The sequence below is a fragment of the Stegodyphus dumicola genome, chromosome X1 (genome assembly GCF_044657685.1).
Source record: "Stegodyphus dumicola isolate Sdum_Otavi_A_Nest chromosome X1, ASM4465768v1".
NCBI lineage: Eukaryota > Metazoa > Arthropoda > Arachnida > Araneae > Eresidae > Stegodyphus > Stegodyphus dumicola.
In genome coordinates, this window is record NC_140780.1 from 81,993,517 (window position 1) to 82,011,762 (window position 18,246).

At 32.7% G+C, this 18,246-nt stretch overlaps 1 protein-coding gene across 5 annotated transcripts in view; it reads left to right on the plus strand.

The window, feature by feature from the left end:
• Ufd4 (ubiquitin fusion-degradation 4-like) overlaps positions 1-18,246 on the plus strand; it is a 405,607-nt gene that overhangs the window by 1,443 nt on the left and 385,918 nt on the right. The window lies entirely within an intron of this gene.

Here is an 18,246-nt window from a genome sequence, read left to right on the forward strand (position 1 = left end):
AGCAGTGAGAAAAAACCTTTTGATGAATTTTCAATAATAATTTTTCTTCCCAGGAATTGTTCCCAACTTCCTGGATATTTTGGTTTGCATCATGTATGGTAAAAATAGATTAAATTCTGTTTAATTATTGGGTTGATCTTTGGATTATGGTAACTTGGCGAAAATTTGGCGACCAACTCTGCTACAGCAACCCATTTTTTTCCACCGTCATTTTGTCTTCACGAAGTAAAGACATGTTTCTTTTCTTTTTATTTACTCAACACTTATTACAATAATCTACTAGCTGAATTAGCTGATCTTTACAATATGGTAACTGGTAGTTTGGCGACATTTTGGAGGCGATAAAGGTTACTACCTGGGACTTTGGTAATAATGTGAGCAGTACTCAGTTCTGATTACGCATTATTTTGTGTGAGGGAAATGAGAGATCATGTGATATGTCATGTGATATTAATGGACGAATTACGGTTCTTTAATCGGAAAAGGGGGGAAATCGGGAAAAAATCTGGAAATTTTGTATTTGCCTTTATTCTGTGTTGTGTGAAACAGTGTTCGTTAACTTTTGGATCCCATGGCCCTAACTAAAGTGAATTCGAAATGCGTATTTAGTGGGATTGAAAGGGGTAATAAGTGTTTCTTTAAGGTTGTGCGAGATAGAAGTAAAGATGTTTTATTAAGTTATTTATTTTACCTGGTATCTTGGTGTGAACTATAAGTATGATTTTAAAGATCCTGAAACAGAAATAAGAAAAGTTTATCGGTCACGTAATCAAGATTCTGAAGAAGAATAGGTAAGTTAGTATTTTTAATTATTTGAGGATATTATTTTTATGCATTGTTCTAAATGTAAGGTGGAAGTGAAGTAATTTGCGTAAACGTGCATGGAAATAATTTAAATATTTGACACTAAGTATTTGTAACCAATTGTAATGAAGTAAAGGTATGAATTAGTTAGTGACGTTTGTAATATAATAGATAATGTAGAGGTAAAACTTTTTGGATATTTTATTTATTTTATACGGGGAAATGTTCATATTTGGAAAGGGTATGTACTTTTTCGCGATCAGGTAATTTCATATAAGTTCTTTTTACCGGGTTTAAAGATTCAGAAAATTGTCATGTATTTTCGTGAAATTTTTCTAATTTATGAGAAAAAAGCAGTGTACATGGATATAGTGAAGAGTGTGCGCATTGCCATTTTTGTGCAATTCTGGGATGTTTTTTTAAGTAAAAATAAGTCGACGTGTACATGATTTAGTGATATTTTAATTAAATGATAGTTATTTTGTGAATTTTATGTTTGTAGGAATTTGGTATACGTTTAAGTTGAAGGAAACGTGCATGGAAATAATTTAAATATTTGACACTAAGTATTTGTAATGCTTGCGGTATGAATTCGTTGGTGACGTGTATAATATAATAGATAATTTAGAGGTAAAAGTTTTTGGATATTTTATTTATTTTATATGTGGAAATGTTCATATTTGGAAAGGGTATAAACTTTTTCACGATCAGGTAATTTCATATATGTTCTTTTTACCGGGTTTAAAGATTCAGAAAATTGTCATGTATTTTCGTGAAATTTTTCTAATTTATGAGAGAAAAGCAGTGTACATGGATATAGTGAAGAGTGTGCGCAATGCCATTTTTGTGTAATTCTGGGATGATTTTTTTTAAGTAAAAATAAGTCGCCGTGTACATGGTTTATGTGTATGTGTTATTTTGAAAAACGCGTAAGGAGTATGGTATTGTGCACTTTTTCCCAATTTTGCAGTGAATATTTGTCATGATTAAGCAGTTTTGTTAGATAAAATTTCTAGCATAAGTGTAATTCGGCTAGTAGATTGTTGGAAGAAGTGTTCAGTAGATAAAAAGAAAAGAAACATGTCTTTACTTCGTGAAGACAAAATGGCGGCGGGAAAAAAAAAAAATAGAGGGTTGCTGTAGGAAAGTTGGTCGGCAAATTTTCGCCAAAAAAACGCCAAGTTACCATAGTGTAAAGATCAACCGCCGAATTACACTCATGCAAGAAATTTTATGTAATAAAACTGCTTAATCATGACAAATATTAACTGCAAATTTGGGAAAAAGTGCAAAATCGCAAACTTCTTGCACGTTTTTCAGAATAGCACATACACATAAACCATTTACACGTCGACTTAATTTTACTTAAAAAAAATCCGAGAATTGCACAAAAATGGCATTGCACACACTCTTAACTTTATCCATCTACACTACTATTTTCTCATAAATTACAAAAATTTGCACGAAAATGGAGGAAAATTTTCTGAATCTTTAAACTTGGTAAAAGGCACATATATGAAATTACCTGATCGCGAAAAAGTACATACCCTTTCCAAGGATGAACATTTCCACATATAAAATAAATAAAATATCCAAAAGCTTTTACCTCTAAATTATCTATTATATTATAAACGTCACTAACAAATTTATATGCAAACATTAAAAATAGTTAAATACTTAGTGTCAAATATTTAAATTATTTCCATACACATTTACTTCAACTGAAACGTATACCAAATTCCTACAAACATAAAATTCACAAAATAAATATCATTTAATTAAAATATTACTAAACCATGTACACGTCAACTTATTTTTACTTAAAAAAAAATCCCAGACTTGCAAAAAAATGGCATTGTGCGCACTCTTCACTATATCCATGTACAGTGCTTTTTTGTCATAAATTAGAAAAATTTCACAAAAATGCATGAAAATTTTGTGAATCTTTAAATCCGGTAAAAAGAGCATATATGAAATTACCTCATTGCGTAAAAGTAGATACCATTTCCAAGGATGAACATTTCCACGTATAAAATAACTAAAATATCCAAAAACTTTTACCTCTAAATTATCTATTATATTATAAATGTCAGCAACGAATTTATACGCAAAAATTAAAAATAGTTACAAATACTTAATGTCAAATATTTAAATTATTTCCATACACGTTTACTTCAACTGAAATGTATACCAAATTCCTACAAACATAAAATTCACAAAATAACTAACATTTAATTAAAATATCACTAAACCATGTACAGGTTGACTTATTTTTACTTAAAAAAACATTCCAGAATTGCACAAAAATGGCTCTTCACTATATGTACTATATGTACCATGTACACTGCTTTTTTCTCATAAATTAGAAAAATTTCACGAAAATGCATGAAAATACTCAACGTATACTACTCAAACGTATTCCAAAATACTACAAATATATAACTCGCAAAATCACAATCATTAAATTAAAATATAATTAAATTAAACACTACTTAAAATATAAATAAGCACATACATTAAATTAATAAAAATTAGATTACAATCCTAATTACTTTAAACTAAATCATTGCTAATAAGAATTTTCCAATAATACCACATTAATTTATTTACTCCTTACATTTAGAACAATGCATAAAAATAATATCCTCAAATGATTGAAAATACTAACTTACCTAATCTTCTTCAGAATCTTCATTACATGGCTGCAGTACTACTGCTAATTTCTAAATCCTAAATCCAGTAGTCAACTGGAAGTCTATTCACCAAGTAATAAGAAATTAATAAAATTTCACCTATACTCAAACTACTTTCAGCAAACCACGTACCCTTCCTTATACTCCTTTTCACAAAATGTCCATTTTCACCATATTTCTTGCACCGCCATTTAACCTTAACTGTAATATCCTTCCTTTCACACAATCTCAACTTATTATTATTATCAGATAAACGCACTAAAAATTTAGAATTCACTTTACATAGCGCCATGCAATCCGAAAATTAATCAACACTATTTCACACAACACACAATGAAGCTTTTCCAAATTAACCCCCTTTTCCGATTAAAGTACTGTAATTCCTCCATTAATGTCACGTTTAACACAACACAGAATATAGCTAAATACGAAATTTCTGGATTTCCCCCATTTTCCGATTAAACAACTGTAATTCGTCCATTAAAGTCACATGACATATCTCATGATCTCTCATTTCCCTCACACAAAATAATTTGAATCAGATCACACAAAATAATTTGAATCAGAGTGCTTCTCACATTATTACCTAAGTCCTAGGTAGTAACCTTTATCGCCTACAAAATGTCGCCAAACTACCAGTTACCATATTCCAAAGATCAGCCAAAAAAACATCCCAGAATAGCACAAAAATGGCATTGCGCACACTCTTCACTATATCCATGTACACTGCTTTTTTCTCATAAATTAGAAAAATTTCACGAAAATGCATGAAAATACTCAACGTATACTACTCAAACGTATTCCAAAATACTACAAGCATATAACTCACAAAATCACGATCATTAAATTAAAATATAATTAAATTAAAAAACACCACTTAAAATATAAATAAGCACATACATTAAATTAATAAAAATTAGATTACAATCCTAATTACTTTAAACTAAATCATTGCTAATAACAATTTTCCAATAATACCTTGTTAATTTATTTACTCGTTACATTTAGAACAATGCATAAAAATAATATCCTCAAATGATTAAAAATACTAACTTGCCTAATCTTCTTCAGAATCTTCATTACGTGGCACGCACACTTCCTACAGAAAGAGTTCCAATCGGCTGCAGTACTACTGCTAATTTCTAAATCCGAAATCCAGTAGTCTACTGGCAGTCTATTCACCCAGTAATAAGAAATTAAGGCTGATCTTTGGAACATGGTAACAGGTAGTTTGGCGACATTTTGGAGGCGATAAAGGTTACTACCTAGGACTTTGGGAATAATGTGAGTACTGTTCCAATTACGCATTATTTTGTGTGAGGGAAATGAGAGATCATGAGATATGTCATGTGACATTAATGGACGAATCACTGTTCTTTTATTGGAAAAGAGGGTAAATTTGTAAAAATATCTGCTGTACAGCATTAGTTTCATTTTATGTTCTGTGAAACAGTGTTGTTTAATATTTAGATCCCATGGCACTATATAATGTAAATCCGAAATTTTTATTGCGTTTATGTGTAATTGAAAAGAATTGCTTAATTGCGGATAAGTATGAATGTCCAACATGTGGGTATGAAATGAGATTGTGTGAAAGGAAGGATATTACAGATAAGTTTGAATGGCGGTGCAAGAAATCTGGTGAAAATGGACATTTTGTGATCCGCCATGCTCTCAAGATTCTGTAGAAGATTAGGTAAGTTAGTATTTTTAATTATTTGAGGATGTTATTTTTATGCATTGTTCTAAATGTAAGGAGTAAATAAATTAATATGGTATTATTGGAAAATTGTTATTAGCAATGATTTAGTTTAAAGTAATTAGGATTGTAAGCTAATTTTTATTAATTTAATGTATGTGCGGTGAAATCCTAGTATACGGTGCAGCCTTGGCATGATTTTGAAAATTATCGCCAACTCCAAAATGACCCGTTTACTGCTCATCTTAAAGTCGCCAAAAGTAGCCAAATCCCATGTGCACCGGATACTAGGATTAAACTGTATGTGCTTATTTATATTTTAAGTAGTGTTTTTTAATTTAATTATATTTTAATTTAATGATCGTGATTTTGAGAGTTATATGTTTGTAGTATTTTGGTATACGTTTGAGTGGAAGTAAACGTGCATGGAAATAATTTAAATATTTGACACTAAGTATTTGTAACCATTTTTAATGTTTTGTTATGAATTCGTTGGTGACGTTTATAATAGATAATTTAATGGTAAAAGTTTTTGGATATTTATTTATATTATACATGGAAATGTTCATCCTTGGATAGGGTATATAATTTTTTGCGATCAGGTAATTTCATATATGTGCTTTTTACCGAGTTTAAAGATTCAGAAAATTTTCCTGCATTTTCGTGCAAATTTTTCTAATTTATGAGAAAATAGCAGTTTAGATGTATATAGTGAAGAGTGTGCGCAATGCCATTTTTGTGCAATTCTGGGATGTTTTTTTAAGTAAAAATAAGTCGACGTGTAGATGGTTACTGTGTATGTGCGATTTTGAAAAACGCGGCAAGGAGTTTGCGATTCTGCACTTTTTCCAATTTTGCAGTTAATATTTGTCATGATTAAGGAGTTTTGTTCCTTAAAATTTCTAGCATAAGTGTAATTCGGCTAGTAGATTGTTGGAAAAAGTGTTGAGTAAATAAAAAGAAAAGAAACATGTCTTTACTTCGTGAAGACAAAATACATTTGTGGCGGCAAAAAAACAACAGAGGGTTGCTGTAGCAGAGTTGGTCGTCAAATTTTCGCCAAGTTACCATAATCCAAAGGTCAACCGAAATTAATACAATTGCACCTATACTCAAACTACTTTCAGCAAACCACGTACCCTTCCTTACACTCCGTTTCACAAAATGTCCATTTTCACCAGATTTCTTGCACCGCCATTCAAACTTATCTCTAATATCCTTCCTTTCACACAATCTCAACTTATTATTATTATCAGATAAAGGCATTAAAAATTTAGAATTCACTTTACATAGCGCCATGCAATCCGAAAATTAATCAACACTATTTCACACAACACACAATGAAGCTTAATACAAAATAATATAGTACTACAGATATTTTTCCAAATTTACCCCCTTTTCCGATTAAAGAACTGTAATTCGTCCATTAATGTCACATGACATATCTCATGGTCTCTCATTTCCCTCACACAAAATAATGCGTAATCGGAACTGAGTACTTCTCACATTATTACCAAAGTCCTAGGTAGTAACCTTTATCGCCTCCAAAATGTCGCCAAACTACCTGTTACCATATTCCAAACATCAGCCAATTATTGTTGCAAAATATTAAAGCAGTTATGTTATTATAGTTAAGAATAAATTATGGAAAAACATTATCTTATATTTGGAGCAGAATGGTAGACATTCTAAATTTTATGCCTAAACAGAAATTATTTGATATTTAAGAGTAACATTTTTTACAAAAATTACTATTAAAAAAATGTCTGTAATATTTGTGAGGAGTACTTAATATTTCATCTTATACTTTAAATGGATTAAAATCTTCAAAAATTTTTGGTCATTAAAAACATACTACAGTCAAAAGTCGTTAATCTGGACTCGTCAGGACTTCGGCGATTCCGGATTATCGATTTTTCTGGATTATAGATCATCAGTTTAAATCTGGTAAGATGGCATGCAGAAATTACAAAGTTAAAAATATGAAACCGTAATTTATGAAATAAAGAACAGTTATAATCTAAAGGGTATCAAAATTTACAAAAAGAAAAAGCTTAATATTTATTTGCTTACTTTATTAAACATTTCTTTCAATGTAATTTGTTTAAGTTGCTTTGTTTCATGTGATAATACTTCCTCTTTAATTCTATTAAACAGACATAATTTCTTGTTTAGTTACAAAGTTCTACTGTTCAAGTCCTATAATTGCTGTGTCGAGAATACCGATTTGTCAATCGAAATTTTTTCGTTTTCAATAACCTCTGTTACTATCGGAAGCGAATTATAATGACGAGGAACTTGTTTTAAATCATATCAAAGACGGAGTACATCAAGATGAAATACTATATTTAGTAAGGAATTATAAGCTAAATAAAATAAAAACATCTGCCCTGAAGATAAGGATAGTGCTGACAGATCAACTTCCAATTCATTGCGCGCCGCGGCGTTCCTCCCGCCGAGCAGCGTGAAATTGATAAACAGATTTCGGATTTCGAAACATACTTTCACTTTAGATCCTTTACATATTAGCAAATATATATCAGAAATTCTATTTGATATAATCGAAAGTTCATTAGCAAATATATATCGGAAATTCTATTTGATATAATTGAAAGTTCAAGCTTACTTTTATAAAATTGCTCTAACAGCCTGCACAAAATAATAAGTCGGATCCAATTCGAAGATTAAGGAACAACGCAATTTGCAACATTTAACTGAATTAGATAATTTTAGCTTAGCTTATACCGTCTGTTATACATTAAACGCGCATGCTTAAACGTTTTATGCGCACACGCATATTCGCAGCTGTAAACGTCTTACGCGCACACGTAAACGCGACGCATGCGCAGAAATTTTGTAGCTTCGAGGTCCGGATTATAGATCATTCCGAATTATGGGTGTCCGAATTAACGACTTTTGACTGTAATCGTTATATATTTTGCATCTTATCTGGCTTTGCTCAGCAAAAGTTTCTGCTTCCTCTTTTCTTAAATTTTGTGCATACATTACTGCCTTGTATCTCTATGACCTCCTAAATGTAAATAGGCTCTTTAACATAATACATAGCATTGTAACCAAGTTGTTAATATCATTATGTATATTTTTGAGTGTTACAAATAGCGCATCTGAAAGTGTAAACATTAGTTTTCAATTATTCTTTTACCAGTGTTATTACTGAATTTACGTCAGGGAGATATTTGGTTACTGATCCGTATTCCAATTTGAGAGGCGCCCACCAGCGGCCGAGTGGTAACGTCGCTGAACACTGGTAGTTCGGTCCAGTGTTCAAAATCCCGTGAACGGGCTGCCTGCATGGGCGTTTTTGTGGTTTTCCCCTTGTGTAATGTGTGTACGAGCCAGTTTCCCTTAGAAAGTCCTCCACGAAGGCATCCCTCCCTTAAGGCAGATAGCCCTCGAGTGCTTTGCCATAATTTAATAAAACCAAAACCAAATCCAAATTGAGAATGGCTAAAAAGTGTTGTGTGTTAACGTGACATATTAGCTGTTTGAGTAAGACCAGCTGCAACTCAACTCTGTTTTAAGTTTTATGTTTTAAAAATAAGCTCTATCGTTTTTGTAAGAATAACTGCTTCTAAATTTTTTGGAAATATCTGCAATGTAAGTGTTTTTTCATATTAAATCCATAGTTATTTTCGAATCCTTTAAAATACTGGCGTCCGTGACAGGACTATGGATAATTTAAAACGGGAAAGAACACAATTACGGCGATATTTCACAACTGAAAGAAGTGGACACTGTTGTAAAAGATGAAGCAGTAAGTAGGATTGATTTGATATCGGTATTTAATATATTTAATGATAAAGCTGACAGATTATTTCAGTTAGATGAAAAGTAAAATGGCTAGAAATGGAAAATTTTAATGAAGATGAATTTTCTAATGATATGGATTTAATGGAAAGCTATCGAAATCAGTTGGTTGCTATAAAAACGAAAGTTGATTTAATGTTATCAACCACTGAAAGAAAGGGCGATATTTCCATCTTCCTAAGTTAGAATTGAAACGTTTTGATGGTAATATTAAAAACTGGCTAGGATTCTGGGGACAATTTAAAAAGATTCATGATGATGATAGCATTGATGCAGATGATAAATTTCAGTATCTTCTACAAGCAACTGAAGAAGGTTCATTGGCTAGAGATTTGGTTGCAAGTTTTCCACCATTTGGCAAAAACTATTATAATGCTATTGAACAGCTGAAATCTCGTTTTGCCAAAGATGAACTATTAATTCAAATTTATGTTCGTGAACTTTTAAATCTAGTTTTAACGCAAGCGAAAAGTGGTGAAAATTTTACTTTGCGGATTCTTTATGATAAATTGGAGACTCAGTTGCGAGCATTAGAGACTTTAGGGGTAACATCTGAAAAATATGAAGCAATATTATATCCTTTAGTAGAGTGAAGAGCGGTTGCAGCTTGCTCGATCAGGGTTCGCGAATGATCAATTTGAAAAATTGAAAACGAAAGAAAAATTTCCACTGCAACTTGCATTGTATCTAATGAAAAGCAAAGAGCTGAGAAAAATGGTAAGCATTGTATATTTTGTAATAAGTCGTTTCATAATACCTCAGAATGTTTTAAGGCTGCCGAGATGTTATTGGAGGCGAAAAGGGAAACATTGAAGAAAAGGGGAGCTTGTTTCGTCTGTTTGAAACCAGGACACAATTCTAAGATCTGCAAAGCTTATTTAAAGTGTATTATATGCAAGAAAAAACACCATAGCATTATGTGTCCAAATATAAATCAATCAAAACAAGACAGACAATCTGAATCGGATGCACAGGTTCTTTTGTCACCAAAAAAATCTCCAACGTTATTGTTAACTGTATTGGTGAAAATCATCAATGGTGACAAGTCTGGAAACGTTCGTGGATTATTTGATACTGGTGCTCAGAGATCTTTCATACGACAAGATATTGCAGAGAAACTAGGATTGAAACTTGTAGATCAAGAAATGATGAGTCATGGACTTTTTGGGGGCAGTGAAACTAAACAAGAGTCCCATAATGTCTACAATATTACATTACAAAGCTTGTGTTCAAATTTCAAGTACACTATTTCAGTTTTGGACGAAAAGAAAATATGTGGTGCGATTCCACGTGTAGAGGATCTTGATATTTATCCAATTTTGAAAAGGAAAAATATACGCTTAAGTGATACAGGAGAATATGTGCCTGAAATAGGTTTATTAATAGGAGCTGATTATCTTGGTGCATTATTGACTGGGAGAATTGAGCCCATTGATAATAATTTGGTAGCTATTAAAACAAAACTTGGATGGGCGCTTCAAGGTAAAAAAAGAAACTACTCAAAATCTTTGGAGAGTATTGTATATGCTAATAATTTGGATTTGACGGAATTATGGAGCCTAGATGTCATTGGTATAAGATGTCCTGCAGAAGTAAAGTCAAAGCAGGTAACCGATGAAGAAATGGTAGATTTTTTCCGTAAAACTATTAAAAGAAATAAAGACAAAAGATATGAAGTATGTTTGCCATGGAAAAGTGGACGTCCAGAATTCGAAACGAATAAGGAATTAGCCACTAAACGGTTAATGTCAACTATCAAAAATCTCATACGATCTGGACATTTAAGAGAATACGATGATGTGTTTAATGAGTGGGTTCGGGATGGTATTATTGAAATTGTAGATAAAGACGAGAAAAAAGGACAGTATTTACCACATCATCCTGTGAAAAAAACTGGTGTAACAACAACAAAAATTCTTCTGGTTTTTGATGCGTCGACGAAAGATTCCAAAGGAAATTCCTTGAATAATTGTTTAGAAAAGGGGCCAAATTTATTAGAATTGGTACCCAAATTGATAATGCAGTTTCGGAAAAAAAGCAATTGGCGTAACGTCAGACATCAGAAAAGCATTTTTACAAACCATTTTGAATCCAGAGGATAGGGAGTATTTTAAATTTCTGTGGTGGGAGCGCATGTTTAGAATGTTGAAAGAGATGCTAAGAAGAATTTTGAGAAGGAAAAGTCTTGACTATGAAGAGTTGGAAACTATTCTATGTGACTGCGAAGTTACAATAAACTCTAGGCCACTTACATATATTGAAGACAATTCTGAAGGTCTGAAGCCATTAACTCCCGCTTGTTTCTTACGAAGTATTCCTAGCAGTGAAACAACTGATTTAGACGAAATTGACAGTAAAAGTTTAAATATAAGATTGCGTTTTGTGCAAAAATTAAGGCAGGATTTAAGAATGAGATTTCGGAATGAGTATTTAGCAATGTTGGTTCATAAAGGTAAGAGTCGGGAAGAATCTTTAAGAGTTGGAGAGGTCGTTCTTTTAGAAACTGATGGCAAGCGTATCAACTGGCCTTTAGGAATAGTCATTGAAGTCTTTTCTGGAGCAGATGGGCACTCAAGAGTTGCCAGAGTGAGAACAGCTGATGGAGAGAAGTTGAGACCATTCCAAAGACTTTATCCGTTAGAAATCAACAGTTCGGAAAAGTTACCATTCGTTGCCCAAGATGCTTGAAGACATGAAAGTGCCTCTATGAATATGCCTCTACGCCCTGCAGCTAATGATTCAGATTCCAGCGAAGATGATGATTCCTCACCCAAAGTCCAAGATTTTGTTACTAGAGCTGGTCGACGTGTTAAAATTCCCAATAGACTTGATTTATAACTTTTGTTGCAATTTATAGGTATCCTACAAATTGCAAGGTGGGAGGTTGTTTGAGTAAGAACAGTTGCAACTCACTCTGTTTTATGTTTTAAAAATAAGCTCTATCGTTTTTGTAAGAATAACTGCTTCTAAATGTTTTGGAAATATCTGCAATTAAAGTGTTTTTTCATATTAAATCCATAGTTATTTTCGAATCCTTTAAAATTAGCCATTTATTTTTTATTACTGTTCATTATTTTTTTTTATTAACTAGTCCATGTTAGAAAAAAAGATGTGTGGGGTAGAGTAGACTTTAAGGTACCCCTTGTATTATGGTGAAGTTGTTTGATTTATCGCCAAGTTGTTTCATTTATAGTAGTTGAGTAGTTGAATGTTATGGAAACCCTATTGTGACGTAATCGGGTGCATGATTCTGGGAAATTTTGAATCATGGGATGTTTTATAAGCGTTTTTGTGGTGTGTGTTAAAACCGTTTAGATGGATTTGAATGGGTTTGTAGGAAGAAATGTTCAGATGGTTACTATGTGAAGCATTCGATCAGAAAGAGTACCTGGTTTGAAAAAAGTCATTTGAGTATGATTGATATTTTGATTTTTACGGGGCTCTGGGTGTACGAAGCGAATTCGAAAATCATGGTAAGTGAATATTTGCTTTTGGTAGTGCTTGAATGTATAACATGTTTTTCCTTTTTTATGTTATTTTATTGTTTGGTTTAAAATGTATTTTATTGAGATTATGTATTTTTTGTTTGCCTATATTGTAGACTTTGGTGCTCCTTTGACCTTTTTAAGTGAAAATATATCGATGTGTACATGGACAAATAAAGGGACAAAGTAAATGCAAGTTTGTGCAATTCTGGGATTTTTTTTTAAGTGAAAATAGGTCGACATGTACATGGATAAAGTTAAAAGAGTGCGTAATGCCATTTTTGTGCAATTCGGAGATTTTTTTTAAAGTGAAAATAGGTCGACGTGTACATGGATACCGAGTTTCTGCAATTGTTTGTCTTGTTATTTTGGCTTTGTGTAGCGGTGATTTTTGGCCAAAAATCGGCGCTTCGCAAGCCAAAATAACGAGTCAGAGAATTGCACAAAATTGGTATCCATGTACCGCCAAAAATCGCCAAGTTCGCCGAGGGGCAACCTAAACTATACTTTTACCGATGTGTGTTGTTCTAGGATTTTTACCATAAAACTGAAGATGATTCATGTTGCCTCCCCCCATATTTTGTCAGCTATAACATGACTGTTAAAATGAACAGTTTTAAAAAAGTGAGGGTTTTAATAGTACTTTGAAGTCATGCTCCTAGCTTGGAATGTAGGCCACTGAAAGGTTGAATGTATTTTGACAGTAATTTCTAAGTGCAGGAAGTTTAAAAAAAATTATAGAAAATATTAAAAAAAAGTCATTTTAGTACAGTCAAAAGTCGTTAATCCGGACTCGTCGGGACTTCGGCGATTCCGGGTTATCGATTTTTCCGGATTATAGATCATCAGTTTAAATCTGGTAAAATGGCATGAAGAAATTATAAAATTAAAAATATGAAAGCGTAATTTACGAAATAAAGAACAATTATGATCTAAAGTGTATCAAAATTTACCAAAAAAAAAAAAAAAAAAAAAAGCTTAATATTTATTTGTTTACTTTATTAAACATTTCTTTCAATGTAAGTTGTTTAAGTTGCTTCGTTTTTTATGTGATAATACATTCTTTTTAATTCTATAAACATACATAATTTCTTGTTCAGTTACAAAGTTCCGCTGTTCAAGTCCTATAATTGCTGTGTCAAGAATACCGACTAATTTGTCAATCGAAATTTTTTCGTTTTCAATAACTTCTGTCACTTTCTTCGCTATCGGAAGCGAATTATAATGACGAGGCATTTGATTTAAATCATATCAAAGACAGAGTATATCGAAATGAAATACTACATTTACTAAGCAATTATAAGCCAAATAAAATAAAAACATCTGCCCTGAAGATAAGGATAGTGCTGACAGATCAACTTCCAATTCATTGCGCGCAGCGTTAAAGATAAACAAAGTTTAGATAAACAAACGTTAAAATTTAGATAAACAAAGGATAAGATAAGCCTTTATCCATTTTTTGCAGCAATTCCACTTTTTGTTTAATGAACTCCGAAACATACTTTCATCTTGTAGATCCGTTACATATTAGTAAATATAAATTGGAAATTCTATTTGACATAATCGAAAGTTCAAGCTTACTTTTATAAAATTGCTCTAACAGTCTGCAAAAAATAATAAACCGGATCCAATTTGAAGATTAAGGAACAACACAATCTGCAACATTAACTGAAATAGATAATTAGAGCTTAGCTTATACCGTCCGTTATACATTAAACGCGCATTCGTAAACGTATTTTGCACATGCAAATTCGCAGCCGTAGACGCATGCGCAGAAAGTTTGTAGCTTTGAGGTCCGGATTATAGATCATTCCGGATTATGGGTGTCCGAATTAACGACTTTTGACTGTATTAAGTTTTGCAAGGAAATGTTTCAGAGATAAAATGACTTTCATCCTGAAATTCAGGATAGGAAAAAGTAAGCTGTGATTAAACTTAAAAATAGTTAAAAAATGTGTCAATTTTTACCATTTTAAATAATGTATATTATATTAGCTTCCTTTCTGAATTGGCTTAATGTTACCAAGTTGTAAAGTAATTGAACACTGTAGTTTGAAACTGATTGAAATCCTAGTGAATGAGTGATGCATTGTTGTTCCCCGTGTAATTATGTGGATATGAGGTATTTTTCCTTAGAAAATCTTCTACAAAGGCATCCCTTCCCTTAAGCAGATGGCTGTTACGTGCTTGGCCATAATTAAACCAGACCAAATTTTTTTTTCATTTTAATTAAAATTTACGTACATGAATAATTGATTATTCTTTTATTTTTTAAATAACATTTTTGGTTACCTTTCTTAGGGATGGTGCAAACCTTTTTTACATTAAAAAATTAAATTCTTCTGTGAGCGTACTTTTTATAATTAGAATGAATCTGCAGTTCACAAAGTAAAGGCATGTTTTTTTTTTTTTTTTTTTTTTTTTTTTTTTTTTTTTTTTAACTCAACATTTTTTCCAACAATCTGCTAGCCGAATTACGCTTATACTAGAACTTTTATGGAACAAAAATGCTTAATCATGACGAAGATTAGGTGCGAAATTGGGAGAAAGTGCAGAATCGCAAACTGCTTGCCGCGTTTTTAAGAATTCCACATGCACGGTATCCATGTACACGTCGACCTATTTTCACTTAAAAAAAAAAATCTCAGAATTGCACAAAAATCGTATTGCGCACACTGTTGACTTTATCTATGTACACATCGACCTATTTTTCACTTAAAAAGTCAAAGAAAATTGACAAAAATCCAATTCTTCTTACTCTTGTAAAAAGCGCCAAACAAATAAGTGGGTGATTCTGCATTTTAGTAGCGAAATTGTTTGTAAGTGCTTATTAGCTAAAATCACAATCGGAATTTTCCGGAAAATGTCACATTACATGTCTCATGATCTCTCATTTCTCTGAGACAAAATAAACTGTGATTCGAACTGTGTACTTCTCAGATTATTGCTAAAGTCCTAGCTAGTAACTTTTATCGCCTTACCAAAATGTCGCCAAACTACCTGTTACCATATTCTAAAGATTAGCCAAATTATTTTGAGAATTGTGAACTGAGAAATTGTGGTTATTTTTGAAATAAAGCCATCTCCAACTACTAAAATTAACTATGGAAATAAAGCTGTGATTTTTCTAAGCATGCAAATACTTTATTTCTATATTTACTTTATTTAAAATTTTTAATTCTAGGCCTTTACTTTTCGAAAGGAAAGATCTGAGATTTTAACTTAAAATTATTTTAGTTTTTCCCACAAAGGTGTAATTGTTTTGATGACCATATTGTGAGGGAATGGAGCAGTACTGCAATGTGTTGACAATTTTCATCCTTAAAAATTCCATTATAATTAGTGCAATTTCATATTCGTAAATGATAGTTTTGCATATTAGCAGTTTACACATTTGAAGCATTAATGTTCTTCAAATCATGTTTCTAGGTGATTTGATTTTGCTGTTTTGTTACCTAACTTATGACCCCAGATTTCTGTATATGTTTGTATAACAAGCACGAAATGAATGTCAAGGGTGGATGGAGCTTTTGGGAGTTGGTGAAATTTCCCCACACCCTGGTGCCTATGATGCTGCTTTATTACTTGATATCGATGATTGTAAAAAAAAGGTGAAACCATAATTGTAGAATTTATCAGCAAAGAATGTTAAACTTATGTGAAGAAAAATATTAAATGGCATTCTGAAAGTATCAGAATATAAATTAATGGTAACTGTAATTAAACTGAACATCATAACCTCATTGTCTTTAGCTCGTTGCAGATTCATAGATGTTGAATATAATTCTGTACTCCATTGCATGAAAGGCAAGAAATTTTGTGTCTCAACACCCAGATGATTTCATAAAATGTTATAAACGTGCCGGAACTTTTATGCAAGTAGGCAGCTTGCATAAAAGTCTTTGATTGTTTCATGGGTGTCCCAGCAGCCTCGATATAAAGGTTGTTTTCTTCATGATACCAAACTTCATAAGGATGTTGGCACCCTCATATTGGCTAGCAAGTATCAAATCAAATGTGGCAATATCTTTGTGCAAGTTGGTGACTGTTCAGCCAGATAAAGACCTTCATATGGGTGTGTTGGCTGAGGATGGCTTTATGAGGCTTGCTTTCCTCATAGCATTGAACTTCATAATGGTGCGAACACCTTTGTGTATTTATGCCATGAAACCTTTGTGCCTCAGCATAAGGTAGGAACTTTGAAAAAGGGCCAGCAACTTATTCTAAAGCTGCCCAGACCAGTGAGACCATCTGATACTTAAGAACAACCATGGAAAAAAAAAGTTCTCTAAATTGTTCAACTACAGTTGCTAATTATGTTAAAATCAAAGGAATTGCTAAACTAAACATTTTTCTTATGCATCCTTGAGAAAATAATACTGTAACAAGCTTAACACTATCATCTGGTATATATATGGTTAATCCTTGCTGAATGCAGGAGTTATGTCATTGATACAATGAACATACAGCAAAATTGCACTCTGCACAGTTAGAATTCAGCAGAAAAATTGTGTTAGGTATAATGCAGATTAAAAAAAGGTATTTATAATTTAAACAATTCTAGAATTAGTGGATCTCATTTAGTTGTGGGATGTGGGGATTATTGACTTTAAAAAAATTCTTTTTCAACTGTACTAAGAAAACCATTCTGTACTCCTCGGTTTGCAAGTGAAAGCATCCATTTGATTGTATTGATAGGGAGCAAGCCTTCAAGGAGCTTTAGACCAATTATAATGTAGACATGTGATGTACTCTACAGCACACTTGAAGTTTTAAGAATATTTTCTATCATTTTGCTGTGCCAAGCAGCCGTAACAAACCCTAAATCGCCCAGAGATGATCCCAACAATGCTGAACCAGAATCCATGGAAACAGCACCCATTGCTGATGAAAAAATTGATGAAATTCCACCGGAATCAGTAAATCCTAACAAGAATGGAGGACGACTTCCGCCCTTCATCGTAAGAGATACCAAATTCAACTGGAATAAAGCTAGAGTGCTCTTAAAGAAGCATGGACTGCACTCTGAAAGTGACTACTTCGGTCAGCAAATCCAGGACGGATTTAAGATATTGGTAAAACTACCTATTTTTAAACAAGTCCAGAAAATTCTGAAAGATGAAAAGGTGAGTTTCCACTGTTTTGAGCTACCTGCATCCAAAAAATTTAAAAGTAGTAATCTGGCATTTACCGGCTTACATGGACATTAATGTAATGTATATTTAATTATGGCAAAGCACACTAGGGCTATCTGCCTAAGGGGAGGGATGCCTTCATGGAGGACTTTCCAAGGGAAACTGGCTCGTTTACACGTTACACATGGGGAAAACCACGAAAACACCCATGCAGCCAGGCCGTTCGTGGGTTTCGAACCTCGGACCGAACTACCAGTGTTCAGCGACTTTACCGCTTGGCCGCTGCATGGACATTAATGAAATTGCTGAAGAATTAGTCGCCAAAACTTATGATGTCAACGAATTGAAAAGATGAAGAAATTGTGATGTAATCAACCTCCCCCTCTTTCTCATTACTCTTGTGAGAAATGACAAAAATAAGAGAATCCATCATGAATCTTTCCTTATGGGAATGAAAATCAAAGTTGGGAATTGCAGTGGCAGAGCGGAACCCTTGCAGTGTTATTGCTGCCAAGGGTTCCACCATTCGCAAACGAACTGCAATCAAGAGTCGCGTTGTGTTCGTTGCGCTGAGGTGTACAAAACTTTCAAGTGTTCAAAAG